Raw genomic sequence first — 14,831 nt, 5'->3', positions numbered from 1 at the left:
TAAAGTCTAAACACCTTTGCTTCAAGGCCATTTAAGCTCTTCAAGTCGTTCAACATACTATCCAACCAATCAAGAGTTATTATGCTGATAGGCGTTTCTTTTGAATCTGTTCACCTGACATTTTCATCTACCCTTTGTACGCGCCCGTGACATTTGTCCAATAGCTCTACATCTGTTCCTTTTGCCTCTGTCGTGACATTTGTCCCGTGGTCTGAGGAAAGTCTGTGGTAATTACACCATTAAATAAGCTTGAGGTAATGATATTGTGGGCAATACAAAGGAAATTTACGTCAATACTTGCTGTAACTAACACCCTGCGAATTAGGAGTAAGTTCATGTTAATCTGCATCAACGAGAGCGCTTTGCAGAGATTCAAACATTGTCTTATTCTCTACTTTTCCATTGGATTTGGGCTATTACAATAACTATCTATGCATTTTTTGAAAGAGGAGACTACTGATGAGTTTCGCTATGGCCAACTGGTGGAAAGTTGGAAACTAGCATGGGTTGAAATATAAACTCAGGCTGCTTTGATGGTTGTCACTCTTCATGGGATTGGTTGGAACATGGTTGCGGGGGAGTGCCCCCCCCCCTATGAATTGCTCCCGGAGCGCACTTCAAGCGGAAGCGAATTGGGAGTGCGCTCTTACAAAAAACAATTCGCTCCCTTGTTTTTTCACAAAATTGTTATCACAAAGATGTTCCAGAAGTAATTTTTTTCAAAGAAACAAGAGTTTTTGAGTAGGGAAGCCTAATATTCAAGCCTATGGCCCTTAGTATTGATATGCTAAATTCTCGCCCTTAGCATTGATATGCTAAATTCTCCTTTATCCTTCATTTTCATCCTTTTACTTAAATTTTAACATTTCCATGAAATGAATCAGGATATTTGAGAGTGGTTTCGAGTCTCGACCTCATTGGATTTAATATGGAGAAAATAGAATTTTAAATCTCACTCAAAATCTAGCGGACTTATCACTTTTTCAGGATTTCAAGATTGGGGGGATTGCAATGTTTCCCTTGGATTTTGTCATGTACTAGGGTATGGGGCATGTATTTAATCAAGAGCACCAAGCCCTCTATCTACGTTGATGTTAGTGACTTTGGTTGTCGAACTCCTCTATCATGACCCTACTAAAAATGTGCCCATCACTCAAACAAAATCTTGACTTGACATGCTACATTTTTTCTATCTTATGTTAATTGCTTAGAGGGTGATATTATTGACAAAGATCCCAAGATAGGCAATGATTTTGATGATATGTAGTCATTTGTTGTAGCATGATATTTTTGGATGTTAGAGGCCATCTAGAATCTATTTGTTGATGTATTTTTGGTTCAGAGATGGATTGCACTCGGTGCTATTTTGGTTATGTGCACCCTTGCATGCTGTATAAATGAGAACTTGTAACTTGTGGACGTGGTTGATGAAGATTATAACTTCTAAATGATTGATGTTATATGGTTTAATCCATGGTTTTATGTTTTTTATATCTAATTCATCATTCTACATGCTTTTGTTGACATATATGCATCAAAATATATAAAAATATATATTATATAAAAATTTGCTCCCAATTCGCTACCGACCCGGGAGCTTTTGAAAATGTTGCTCCCCGCTCCCCGCTCCCGCTCCCCACTTCTGCTCCTGCTCCCAAGTAACCTTGGGTTGGAACAGTCAACTGGAGCGCTATTTAAACCTTGCTGGAGTTCTTTAAGGTTAATATCAAATTAAATTTGCTTCAGGATGGAGAGTTGGCTTACTTGTAGGGTTTTGTTCCTGCTTAACTGTGCGTTCAGTGTGGATTGAGATCAGCCTGTCAGGATAAACGTGGCAACACTGAACAGGTTAGAGCCACAAATTGTTACAGTTGAAGTGTGGGTATGACTGGACCTGCTTCAAAATGTGGCAACTCATGGGTAGGCACTTTTTAAGTTTTTAGTTTTACAGAGTTTGTTGCATCTTGTTTTCAAGCATGTCAGTATGCATCCTAGACATAGCTTTTCAGCTGGTTGGTGAAATCCAGGTTCAAACGTAACTTCATGCTTTTTAGGTACCCCATGTTTTAACCACAGGTAGTAAGGTCCCCCAGGAAGGCAAAACCAGATTCTCTGCATATTTTTAGAGGTTTCCTGTTCTTCAAATCTAGGAGCCAAATGTACTTGATGATTTCTCATCGATTATTAGGTCAAAAAAAGGTTTGAACTGTGGGAATTGCATCAGTCCCTTATTTTTACACCAGAGAAACAAAGCTCCAGATATTATGCTTGCTTTTTTCTTGGGTTAGCTGCAACCATGGTAGCTATCTGTGCTTGCTTTTGTGGCTTGTTCCACTTACATTTTCAGAGTTGAATCAGAATCCTGACTTCTTGGCTGCATCAGCTGACTAGCTGAGAAGAAAACTGGAGCATACATGCTTCAATTGTCTTCTTGATTTCCTTTATTCAGCACAGAAGTCCATATTACTTCTTAAAAGGAATTGCTGAAAGTGTAGGGGAAAAGAGTTGTACCCACATCCATTAAACAGTGCATAATGAGGGATTTTATAGTCACTCCAAATTCATATGCCGTGCCGTGTGCAACAGGGACATGCAAACCTCTTTTTAGAGTTCTGAATTCCAAACCCCTTCTTCAATCTCAATAACTCTCTGCACTTGAGAAAAGCCCCCTTTATTCGCATTACATTGTCTATTTCATAAAAGCTTCGTAGCAGATTATGAAAAGATCCTTTTCCTTTTTTTCCTGGGTTGTTTACTGTTCGATTCATCAATAATAATATTATCCTATCTTTTCACAAGTTTGTTGTTGGCATAATTTTGGGCCTAAAGTTTGGAGGAGACAAACAACCACCCAAAGGCTTCTCAGCACTGTTGGTAACAACCATCTGCTTATTTGTGGCTGCATTTGGTGGTCATGGGGTCCTTTTGATGGAGGGTGCCCAGTGAAATTTTCCCACTAGAAACACACTCTGCTGGACAGGCCATAACTGTCTCTTTGAACCTTCTTTTCACATTTTCCATTGCACAGGCCTTTCTATAACTTTTTACTTTTATGTATGGGATTTTCCTATTCTTTGCAGGCTGGATCTTTATCATGACTGCCTTTGGATCTTTGCAACTTGTATGTTAAGATTTTCTCCATCGTCATGAAGTTGAAGCATAGGAAGTTTGGAGGAGAGAGGAGGTAAACGATCAAGTCAACTTGTGGCTCAAGCTCGCAAGGACAAAGATCTTGAGCTGACTGCCCCAGAGCAAAAAAAATCCTTACAGGTCCTCAATAAGTTTCAAGTTTTTGAGAGCTGCATTGTGGCACGATCAGTTGTGGCTTCAAGTTTTGGAGAGCTGTATTGTGGCATGATTAGTTGTGGCTTCAAGTTTTGGAGAGCTGTATTGTGGCACGATTAGTTGTGGCTTCAAGTTTTGGAGAGCTGTATTGTGGCACGATTAGTTGTGGCTTCAAGTTTTGGAGAGCTGTATTGTGGCACGATTAGTTGTGGCTTCAAGTTTTGGAGAGCTGTATTGTGGCACGATCAGTTGTGGTCAAATATCTTGTGCATAAGATGGCTGTGAGGCATCTCAAAGGAATGGTCAACAATGATAAAAAATACCATGCTCATGGAAATTGAATGTTAGTTTTGCAGTCATTTTTTTAACAAATACCATGCTCATGGAGATTGAATGTTGGTTTTGCATTCCTTTTTTTAAAGTATTTAATTATACATATAGTAAATCTGAGAACAGGACAGTGATAAAATGTGTAATGCAATCTCTTTATGAGCTTCTTTCTTATCTGGACCTAGTATATAGTATAACTCTAAACAAATGTATTTTATCTTTTGAAAATAGTCCCCACACTGGAAATGTGGCCTACAATATAAATTATATGATCTGTTTTGTCGGAGTCATCTTTGATAGGATGTCTCAAACATGAATTTTAAAGGAAGGAACAAGTTTATGGATAAACCATTGGAAAAGGGCTACTCGAGGTATATCATGCCAATCATGATATTTCACAAAATCTTTGTTTAATCTTACTATCGAAAATTAGTACAATTTTTTTTTTAATTGTAAAGAAATAAATCCTGGTAGGAGTTGTACCAAGGTATGTTGAGTTCATCAGGTAGCTTGAGCAAATGTTTAATATGGAAGGAGGTTCTCATAGAGAAGCCAGATTCTCTCTATCTCGAAAAGATGCTTTAGACATACAAGCATTCTCCTGCCAGAGGATTCTTAAACTGGTGATGTAATGCTCAATAAACAAGGGTCAAGAATTGGTCCAGAAAAATAGGGAAACAATGGCTACACTCTTCTCACACTTGTAGAGTTTCTGCAATGATCTCAACTCATCAAACTGCCACTTCAGTACCTTATCACCAAAGGAGGCACGTCTTCAGAGAAGCAAACTCTTCACTGTTGGCTTTGTTACCACTCAAATTGTGCGTTCTGTTACCCCTTCTTTTATCAGGGGTACCTATGGCAAATATTTTCACTTGCATTTGGTGTACAGGTCTGGATACGAACAGGTAGCCTTACTCAGGGAAATAAAGCAAGTTCAATTGTAGCATTACATCATCAACATATTTACTGCTCTCTTATAAGCAGACTAGGATCATAATATATTTATTATTTGTGTGTATCTCTTGATTAAATTTTTTGAGATATGTAGTGGCAACATCAGGTCATCATTTATTTACAACATTATACGACTTGTTAAGGTCATCATTTATTTACAGCATTATACGACTTGTTAAGGGAAATATGACAAGGGTGATTTATGTACCCCATGTGGCTGCTATTGGCAAGAATCCCGGGCTGATAATTGAGCACATTCAGGAATTATCAGAGAAGTTGTAGAAAAAGTTTGAATTTGACAGAGTTTATAGGTTGCTGGCCAGTCAACAGTGTGATCTTCCTTCATCAAGTACAAATAGTACTTTTGCAGAGCCTATGGTATTAATGAGTGAGCTAATATGTGATGATTGTGGTTGAAGAAATTCCAAGTGGATGTTGTTACTGAGTTTTTTGTTTTGCAACTAGAAAGGAATCACCAAAAATTTAGATCCAGGGGACAATTAATACAGGGACATCCTACTTAGCCTGTTCATTTGTGTCTATTAATTCTGAAAGGGAAGTTCTTCATTATGAAACAAAACATCAAGGCTGAGAATGAGACCAAGCCTTCACAGAATTGACATGCTGGCAAGAACAACAACCATTTGAATTGGTTTTGGGTAGTGAGAAAAAGAATTGAGTGGCTTCACCATTGGTGTGGCTAGCATGAAAGCTGCTGAACGTGCCTTGCTTCATGTGGACTGGAAATTCCTCTTTTCCAAATGTACCACCTAGAGCCAATCTTATATATGAAGCTGAGCTTATTGGTTTCGAGTAAGCCAAGGAAGGTAAGGCAGGTAGTGATATGATAGTAGAAGAGCAAATTGAAGCAGCAGATAGGAGGCGGCGAGAAGTTAATGGAGGACAAATTAGCAGAGCCTTTGCAACAATATGAAGTGGCCCTAGCATACATGGGAGATGATTTTATGTTTCAGTTGTTTGGAAATACAAGGATATGGTGACTGCTGTGAAGAACCCTTGCAATCTTAATATTGTTCATTGTTTGCTGAAGTTGAACTGTTATGAAGAAGCCATTGGCCAATGTAACATGGTATTAGGCTTTAGCTGAGGATGAGAAGAATATGAAGACTTTATTCAGACGTGGTAAGGAATGAGCTGCTCTACGGTAGACTGATGATGCAAGAGAGGATTCTCACAAGGTTAGGAAAAATTTTCCTGAAGATAAGGCAGTGATACGGTGATTATTTTTTCAATTTAATAATCCTATCGGCATTTCTTTGCACCTTTTGAGGCAATTGCTAGTTTAGTGAACTTTGTAACACTTGTCATCAGATGTTCTCTAAGGACAACTTTCATCTAAGTCTTCACCTTGTTGTCAAGGCTATTGCTCTTGACTCCAAGTTCAAAGCACCAACAAGACCTTCTATTCTCCACCACAAGCTCAAAACTTCTTTGGTTTGTCAAAGGCAGACCAAGCTTACTGACTCTAGTTCACAGGGAGCCCCTTACATCCAACCAGTGATCATGGTTGTTCAAGAGACTAAGGGGTTGTCTTCCCCTCTCTACTCGTTCATATTTTTTATTTGGTCAATATCTGTAAATAGTCAATAAACAATACTATGGTCCTATCCTTGAGTCTTCGCCATACATCATAAGAGTACTTAAGCTACCCACAAACAAGGATACAATGGTTATGTCCATTAAACCATATTATGTCATACATAACCAAACTTATGAACATTTCATAGCTATCACAACCATTAAACCCAAATTTACTCTACCATCTCATAAACAAACAACACACATGCTATTATATCCATCTAGCAAGCAAACTCGCAGATACATTATCTATTTCATTGATTATAGTTTACATTACAAATTTAAGTCCCCAAGGGCACTTATCTGCTTACAAACAAAGGATATTGCAACTAATGAATGGTGAGCCATGTTCCACCCTACCCTAGGCTTAGCTACACTGCAATCTTTCTTGCAACTAGCCACCTCCAAGCCATATCGGGAAGCCATGAGGGGAGTTTACTTAGCAATACAGAGTGAAGTTCTAAAGCCCATTCTTCTTCATCCAATCATCTCATCACTCTTATGCCTGTTTGTCTGTATGCCTTTCAACTATATCCTTGCACTTCCACGAGTGTTGAGACTCTATCTCTCTGCGCTCTCCTCTATCTCTAGTCTTGCGCACTACACTGCACTTTTCTTTGCTCCTTTCTGCTCTTTTGCATGAGTGTTTTTTCCATGCCTTTTTCTCAGGTGCTTCCTTCCTACTTCCTTTTTATCAATCTCAACTCTAATGACCCCTTTGACACAACCAACAATTTATTGGACAATATTAATTCTACAACCCCCTTTTGCTGGCTTCCCTCGTCCTCATGACTTCTCATGGCATATTTCAAGGCTTCACTTCTTCATCTACTGGTATTAAATTATAGTTACAATTATTCAAGTTTTTTTACCCATTTTACATATTTTACATTTACATGCTCATACAAGGATCAATAAGATAATTAATTATAATTACATATTAGTGGGGTTAATTGTTGGGGATGTTACATAGCTAGGGGGTGGAGTTCTTCAGTGAATTACCTACAATTGGGTGGAAATCACTTAGTCTACTTGGTTTTGTTGGTTATCTACTCTGCATACAGATAAGTCTTTTATTCTTGTTCAGTAAACTCGTTATTTAATTACATTTGTTTATAGAACTTCTTATTGATAGAAATTAATTGAAGGTTTTGCAAGTTGAGATGAATTCTATGTAAATACTACAATTCCATAAACTCTAGTAACTTTGCTTTTGTTTATAATTATATTCTTGAAACTCAAACTTATCTCTTCAACGCAAAGTCTGGAATGTGAGGAATTATCATGAATTTGTGCATTGTATATATTGGTATTTATAACCCTAGAGCCCTCTTTCCTAATTGTGGAAGCAAGAACTGGAAGCCTTCAATTAAGAAAACATTGTGTTACATTAAAAAAATTGTTAAACTAGGGTGGAACAATCATGCTTAAGCTAATGAAATTAGTTTTTGACTCTCCTTTTAATCATATTGATTTCTTTGTAAATAAGAAAATATTGAGTGAAGTTGTCATTGATGTCAAAGCCCTAGCCCTAGGAATGAAGCCTTAATTCTAGGAATGATGGCAAAGAGCTTGGAATGATGTCAAAGCCCTATAACGAATGTCAAATCATGTGATAACAGTTCAATAGAAGCACTAAGGGCCCCGAGACTCCATAAAGGTATTGCAAAAGAGTTTAATCCCTCAAAGGCAAAGATGACATCCAGAATAATCCCTTCAATAAAATTAAGAAATAAGTGGTCAAAGTCAACACAAATGCAAAGGAAAGCTACACCATCATGTAGCCCTCAACGAGACCTTTCCAACAGTAGGTGGCACACCTTTTAACTCCTCACGGTTAAGGAGAAATGCATTTTTGAGGTTAACATTAAAATCACATCCAGTGGACATGGTGGTTTAGCCAAAAGATAGGTCGACCCTCAAGCAAAAATACAATGTTTAAACTCATATAAATTGTCACACGTGTGGCTCATTTGATGAAAGGAAATTCGACTCTATTTTAGTAGCAAAGAAACATGTATGAGGTGAAGGCCGAATCAAGGAGCAGGGAGATAACATGGCTAAGCTTAAGATAAGGAGTAGGTCCAAATTTTTGAGGAGGCATTCTGGTTGCAGGTTACGCTGTTGTAAACCGAATTATGTGCTAGTTTTGTCGGAGACTAAGCTAAGGAGCAACTCAGATCTGCTCTTAAAGTATTTATAAAAAAGGCTAAGTTATGGTTTTAAAATGTGGCATAGTTTCGATTTTTAAGGAGGCTGAGTTATGGTTTTGAAGGATGCTGAGTTACGGTTTTGAAGGAAGCCAAGTTTTGTTTTGGAGTAGACTTGAACAAGCCTAAAACTAGTCTTGCTTCAAGTATGAAATTAGCCCCTTGTTGTAGGTTGAAGTTACCCATGTTGCAGAACACAGTGGATGAATTTAAGAAGATGATTTGAGTTAAAGAAAAATGAGAACAAATTTGTGACAGGGCCAAGCCAAGGTGATGCGAGCTGACTGAGGTAAACTACTAAATTTAAGGAGTTAAGAAAAGGGCTATTGTGGACAATTTTTTGAGGTAAGACCTATAACAAAGAATTGTGATAATGGTGTTTAACAAAGTAAGGCCACAAACCTACTTGTGGATAAACATGGATTAGTGGATGCTAAGGCAATTTTGTAGGAAGTTTTTTTAAGTGCAAATTAAACAGACCTTTAAGGGTGTGGAGGTTTGTTCATAGGCTATAGTATGAGCAGCCCAAAATTGCATAAAGAAAGTTACAGTGACAGTGGTAGTGTACTTGATTGGTAAAAAGATTTAAAAATAACAGGGCAAAGGAGCAAGTCCTATGCAAGTGAAAGAGTAGAGGTGTGATTAGTTGTCATTGTGGATTAATAGAAGAGGAAAGGAAAAGGATAAGGAGTAGACCTATCATGTGTGTACAAGCACAGAGAAGAAGGGGTAAATGATAAGAGGAAGTTCTTTGTGAGGAAGCTTCAAACGTTCTGATGTCAGGAAAGTCCTATAAATTCAACAATTACAATGACCTTAGGTGTAACAGTGAAGTGAAGCTTCAATGGTCTAAGCCAAGGATTAGGACAAGGCAAGTACAGGACAATGGCTATGATTATGCTTGAAGGAGAAAACCCTAGGATGTTGGAAAATGTAACTAGTTTTGGTCTTCATAATTGTCATTGTTCTCATGTCAATATGTATATATCATGTAACAAGCAAAAAAAGAAAGACAAATTATTATTTTAAAGCATGGGTTTCATGCTTTTTTTGATTGGCTTATAGGTAAAGCATAGTCTTAATGCTTCTAGGGTTTTCCATGAGTCAAGAGAGTCAATATCATGTATATAAGACCCATATGGGCAAGATGTACCATGTAAAATAATTTATTTTGAGTCAAGAAAGTCAAAATAAGCCTCCTAGCACAAGTTGGCCCTGCTAGAGACAAGTCAGCCTAGAGAGGGCTATTCGACCTCCACATATGAGTATAAATCGAAGCTACTCGACCTCATTTAGAGACCAATTCGATATGCACTCAACAAGTTTGATCTGCAATAGAATTAAGAAGAAAACAAGAGTGAAGGACAAAGAATCAAGGAGCAAACCCTAGCGAAGAAAAGAGGACGAAATTTTGATTTTTTTGGTTACATGTGCAAGAAGATTAGGGATCTGATCTGCTGCAGGAGGTCGAAAGTTGCACGTCGAAATTCTAAAGTCATTTTACGTCCAAAGTCTTGAAATTGCAGGCTGAAATATGAGTTTGGTGCATACTTGAAGAAGGTTGACTTTTGTTGACTTGAGTGAACTTTTGACTTCTTGGAAGGATTACTTTAGAGGGCTGACTTGGTGCTTGGAAGGGGTCTTGGTCAAGGTATTTGGGTCTTGGTTTTCTCATTTGAAGTAGATTCTATAAGAAGAGAAGAGATTATTTCTAGGTTTTCCCCTTGGAGGGTTTTTTCCCTGGCTTGGAGCCTAGTACTTGTGTCCATTGTCTTTACTGTTTTGTTCTTGATAATTGTTTGATGAAAATATCTAATAAAGAAACATAAGAAGATAACTAAAGTTCACAAGCAATTATTAAGGTTAATGAGAATTTGAATTAATAGTTTCCCTACTGCATTCTCCAATAGAGGATTGCATGGATGATGGCATTTCATTGAAGATTTTAAGGACCAAAAATTTGTCGATGATAGATCCAAGAAACAACTCGAGGTTGAATTGGTGTTTTGCTAGGAGATTGTTGTCTCCTATGGGTTGGTGCCCACAAATTTTGTTGAGTTGGTGCTTAGTCTAGGAGATTGGTGTCTCTTGTGGGTTGGTGCTGTTATCACCCCAAGAAACTCTCCTAAATTGTATCTCAGAGATGCTCGGGAACATTACAAACTCAAGAAAATGTTGGATAAATGGTGGATGAATGAAAGAAATGCTGCATATTCAAGCCAGATAACCACTTCTACTATGCTTAACCCCAGGCATGGGTGAACACCCCCAGACTACAAGGCTTTAGACCACCAATTACTCATAGTTTAAGGAAAATGTGATGATGGAGAACACTGATCACATCAGCAGATGCACAGGACCTTGTGATGGCCAGCTGCAACCAGTTAAAAGGTCTGTAAATCTATTTCCTAATGCACAGACAGGATGACAACTCTCTGGCATTAAAACAACAGAAACCTGCATACAAATTCAATGATACAGCTAGATTCTAACACAGAGGTGGGATGACAGCCCCTCTAATGCTAAACATCAACAACACATGAATAAATGCATAACAGGCACAACTTGGAACAAAGAAGAAGAAGTGGAAAGTGAGCAATTAATAGCAAAAGAAGCTTGCATTAGCTGAAAATGAAGACCAGAAGTTGCAGGTATCACAGTAGTTACAGTCTCCAGAAGTTGAACCTTACATCAAAATAACATTCATCAACCTAATTACATCTTGCTTTTTGGTATATATAGAGTTTGTTCACAAAAAATCTCTGCTAACCTATGCGTGGAGGGGTCATAACTGACCACCAACCACATTTACAATTAGATATGGGTTTCTGCTGCAGGCTGAGTGTTTAAGTGAACAAAATCGGCATTTCTGGTAATTTGATGTCCTTCTTGAGCAGGGGGAGTACCGTATGGGACAAAACTCCATAACTGGTAAATGAATTCAACTGCTCGAGGCAGTACTCTCCTTCCTTTGCCGTGTTGTCTCTTGAATGGGGTAGCTGAAATATTAACTGTGGAGAGTATTTGGTGAGTGATCACTTGTTTTCTCCTTCGCGTGCACAGGACAGGCCGAAAACATCGAAACCATATGGAAAATGCACGAGGGCCTGAGAATGAGTATTAGTCATCGGATAGCTTGGACGGACGACGGAGATTGGATCTGAGAGGGCTATCGGGAGCAAACGGGAATTGATGAACGATGGTCGTTGGATCACAGCGGGGATGATCCAACGGCTGACGGGATCGGAAGGTGCGTGGGAGATAACGCGCAGGAGGAGGGTACGGCGGTAGTAAGCGGTTTTATCGCACCGCTTTACGGGAATGGGCGGTAATCGTACCAAGGGGCGCGATCCAACAGATTTGCGACGCGTGGCAGACACTACGGCTGGGAAACCGCTTTTCCCGTAGGCTAACGGTCGTGCGGCTTTCGGCGGCAGGGGAAGCATATTTCATTGGATTGAGCGGGAGCTACGATAGAACGGTGTAAAAAGAATAAGGTTAACGGGCGTGATGTGACCGGGAAGGGCCCGCCAATAGCATTTGTTATATGCACGCGGTTATGTGAATAACAACATATGGGCTTTGAAATTAGGCGAATAAAGGCTTTAACTGAATAAAGGGATTTACACATGGTTATATAGTATTTAAACAAAAAACGCGCGGGAGCCAGGGGAAAAAGGGTTTATGCGGGGTTTAAAGGAGAAAAACAGGGATAAAGGCGAATGAGGAAATGGAGGAGTGGGGAGTTATAAGGGAATAAGGCAAATGAAAGGGAGGGATAAAATAAACTGTTGCAAACCCTTTGCAGCTCAAACCAGCATTGCCTGACCTGATTTCATCCATCAAATGTTGCAAACTGTAGCAGAGCTAACACTGGCTCCTTCTGGGGATGAGATCCTCCCTGTGAGGTCTCAAGAACCTGTAGATCAATGCCTTTCCAGCTGAAAACCAATTAGCCAAAATTCTTAGTGTTCCATTGGGCGTGGAGTCCACTGCACCTATACTAAAACTGATAAAAACACAATATTTACAACCTTTAAGGCCAAAAGGCCTTAAACCACATAATTTTTTAGAAAACGCCCATTAACTGGGCCATCAAAAACTGCTTCTCCTCCCATACTTTTCAGTATGAAGGTGTTGTTCCTTTGAATCTGTGAAATGATGAAAGGCCCTATCCAGAAAGCATCAAGTTTATCATGATTGCCTTTCTTTTCCTTTAGTGCATCCCATTTCAAAACCAAATCTCCAACCTGAAAATTATTTGTCTTTGCCTTCTTGTCAAAGGCTTCCTTGGTCTTTCTCTGATGTGCTGCAGCCTTTTCAACCAGCGGCTCTCTAATCTGATGTACCTCTGCTAAATCAATGATCCTCTTCGCCATGTATTCTTCCTCATCTTGCTCTTCTTGAAGGAATTTTGCCACAGGGAGAGTTAGCTGAATTGGAAATACAGCCTCAGTACCATATACCAGCTTGAAAGGAGAATTGCCTGTGGATTTCTTAATTGTCACTCTCTCAGCCCACAGTGCATACTTGAGCTTTGAATCCCAATTTTTCTTATTGTCCTCTAACAGCTTCTTAATTATCCTTATTAGACTTTTATTAGAGGATTCTGCTAGACCATTACCTTGGGGATAGTATGAGGTGGAATGAACAAGTTTAATGCCCATTGAATTACACATTTCCACCAATTCCTTTGCCCTGAACGCTGCTGCATTGTCTGTGACTAATTTGTGTGGACAACCAAATCTGCTGAAGATATTCTCTGTCAAAAACTTCATGACCACTTTATGATCAGCCTTCCTGGTAGGGATTGCTTCAATCCACTTGGTGAAATAATCAGTAGCTACTAATATCCACCTGTGTTGGCCACTAGAATGTGGATTGATTTCTCCAATAAAATCTAAGCCCCATTGTTGAAAAGGTCCTTTTGCCTGAATTGGTTTTAGGGGCAGGGATTTCAACTGCTGTTTTCCTTCAAATCTTTGGCACCTGTCACAAGATTTAACAAAAGCAAATATATCAGAAAATAAAGCGGGCCAATAGTACCCAGCTCTGAGAATTTTATGGGCTGTAGTTTTCCAATAATGGTGCCCTCCACACATGCTGGAATGAAATTGCTGCATAACTTCTTTTGACTGTTCTTTGTCCAGACACCTTAAAAATATTCCAGATGGGTTTCTCCAGTAGAGCAGATTTTCATAAATACAATATTTTGCTGCTCTAAGATTTATAGTCCTGACTTGACTTTGAGTAAATCCTGAAGGGATTTCTAGTTTCAACAAGAAATTAATTATTGCAGTATACCATTTACAAGAAACTAGATTCTCGGCCACTGACCGCTCTCTCTGATTCAGCTGCTTCCTCTTTTTTTCCCTGACCATTTTCTGCAATTGTACATAGGAAATCAATATCTAAAGACCTGCAATTTTCCTCAGCCAACAACTTGGCAAGCCCCTGACCTCTGACCAGTTTGGTGGGCTTCAGTTCTATATTAAATTCTATCATCTTTGCAATCCATTTTGCCCTTCTTCCATCAGCATCAGGTTGTGTTAAGACATCTTTTATTGCAGCAGAGGGTACATATGCAATTATCTTGGAATGCAAGATATAAACTCTAAAAGCTTTCAAGGATTTAATAAGAGCATATGCCTGTTTTTCAATAATATCATACCTCAGTTCAGCATCCCTCAAATTCTTGTTGAAAAATGCTACTGGATGTTCTGAACCTTCTTCATCTGCCTACAATAAAACTGCTGCAATTGTGTCTTCAGAGGCAAATGAGAATACATGGAACTCCTAGCTAGAATACATGGAACTCCTAGCTGTAATCTGGACTTATTAAAGTGGGAGCCTCCATAATAGCTTTTTTAATAGACTCAAATGATTTTCTTGCTGAATCAGTCCATCTTACTTGATCCTTTCTTCAACATGGAGGTCACATGCTTAACCAATTCTGCAAAATTTGGAATAAACCTCCTGACAAAATTAATTTTGCCTAGAAAGGATTGGATATCCTTTTTTGATCTTGGGACAGACAAAGTCTGTATTGCTTTTACTCTTTATGGGTCAATTCGGACACCTGTAGCGGACACAATATGTCCCAACAGCTTGCTTTCTTCTAAAGCAAATTGAGATTTTTTAAGATTGATTGAAATTCCAAACCTCCTGCACTTCAGAAACACTTTTTTCAAATGCTGCAAATGATTTTGATGGCTGATGGAGTACACTATTATGTCATCAAGGTAGATAAGGACAAATTTGTCCCTCTCTCCCACAAATGCTATATCCATAGCTCTCTGAAAGGTTGCTCCAGCATTCATTAGTCCAAAAGGCATCTTAGCATACATAAAAGTGCCCCAAGGAGTGGTAAATGCAGTCTTCTCTTGGTCATCTGGATGCACAACAATCTGGTTGAAGCCTGAAAATCCATCCAAGAAAGACATTATTTTA

The 14,831-nt window shown here is 38.8% G+C and overlaps 1 pseudogene across 1 annotated transcript in view; it reads left to right on the top strand.

Moving 5' to 3' along the window:
- The window catches only part of LOC149141056 (pentatricopeptide repeat-containing protein At1g80550, mitochondrial pseudogene), a 45,047-nt pseudogene extending 41,917 nt beyond the window's left edge, over positions 1 to 3,130 (top strand). The window contains exon 2 of the transcript XR_016264180.1: positions 3,081 to 3,130. The product of XR_016264180.1 is annotated as a pentatricopeptide repeat-containing protein At1g80550, mitochondrial pseudogene (transcript). The remainder of the gene's footprint in view (positions 1 to 3,080) is intronic.
- Positions 3,131 to 14,831: the final 11,701 nt, after the last annotated feature.

The sequence above is a fragment of the Pinus tabuliformis genome, chromosome X (genome assembly GCF_031772625.1).
Source record: "Pinus tabuliformis cultivar Carrire ecotype Pingquan chromosome X, CPIR1, whole genome shotgun sequence".
NCBI lineage: Eukaryota > Viridiplantae > Streptophyta > Pinopsida > Pinales > Pinaceae > Pinus > Pinus tabuliformis.
The sequence above is the reverse complement of the archived record's forward strand: the minus strand, read 5'-3'. Positions and strand labels throughout refer to the sequence as shown.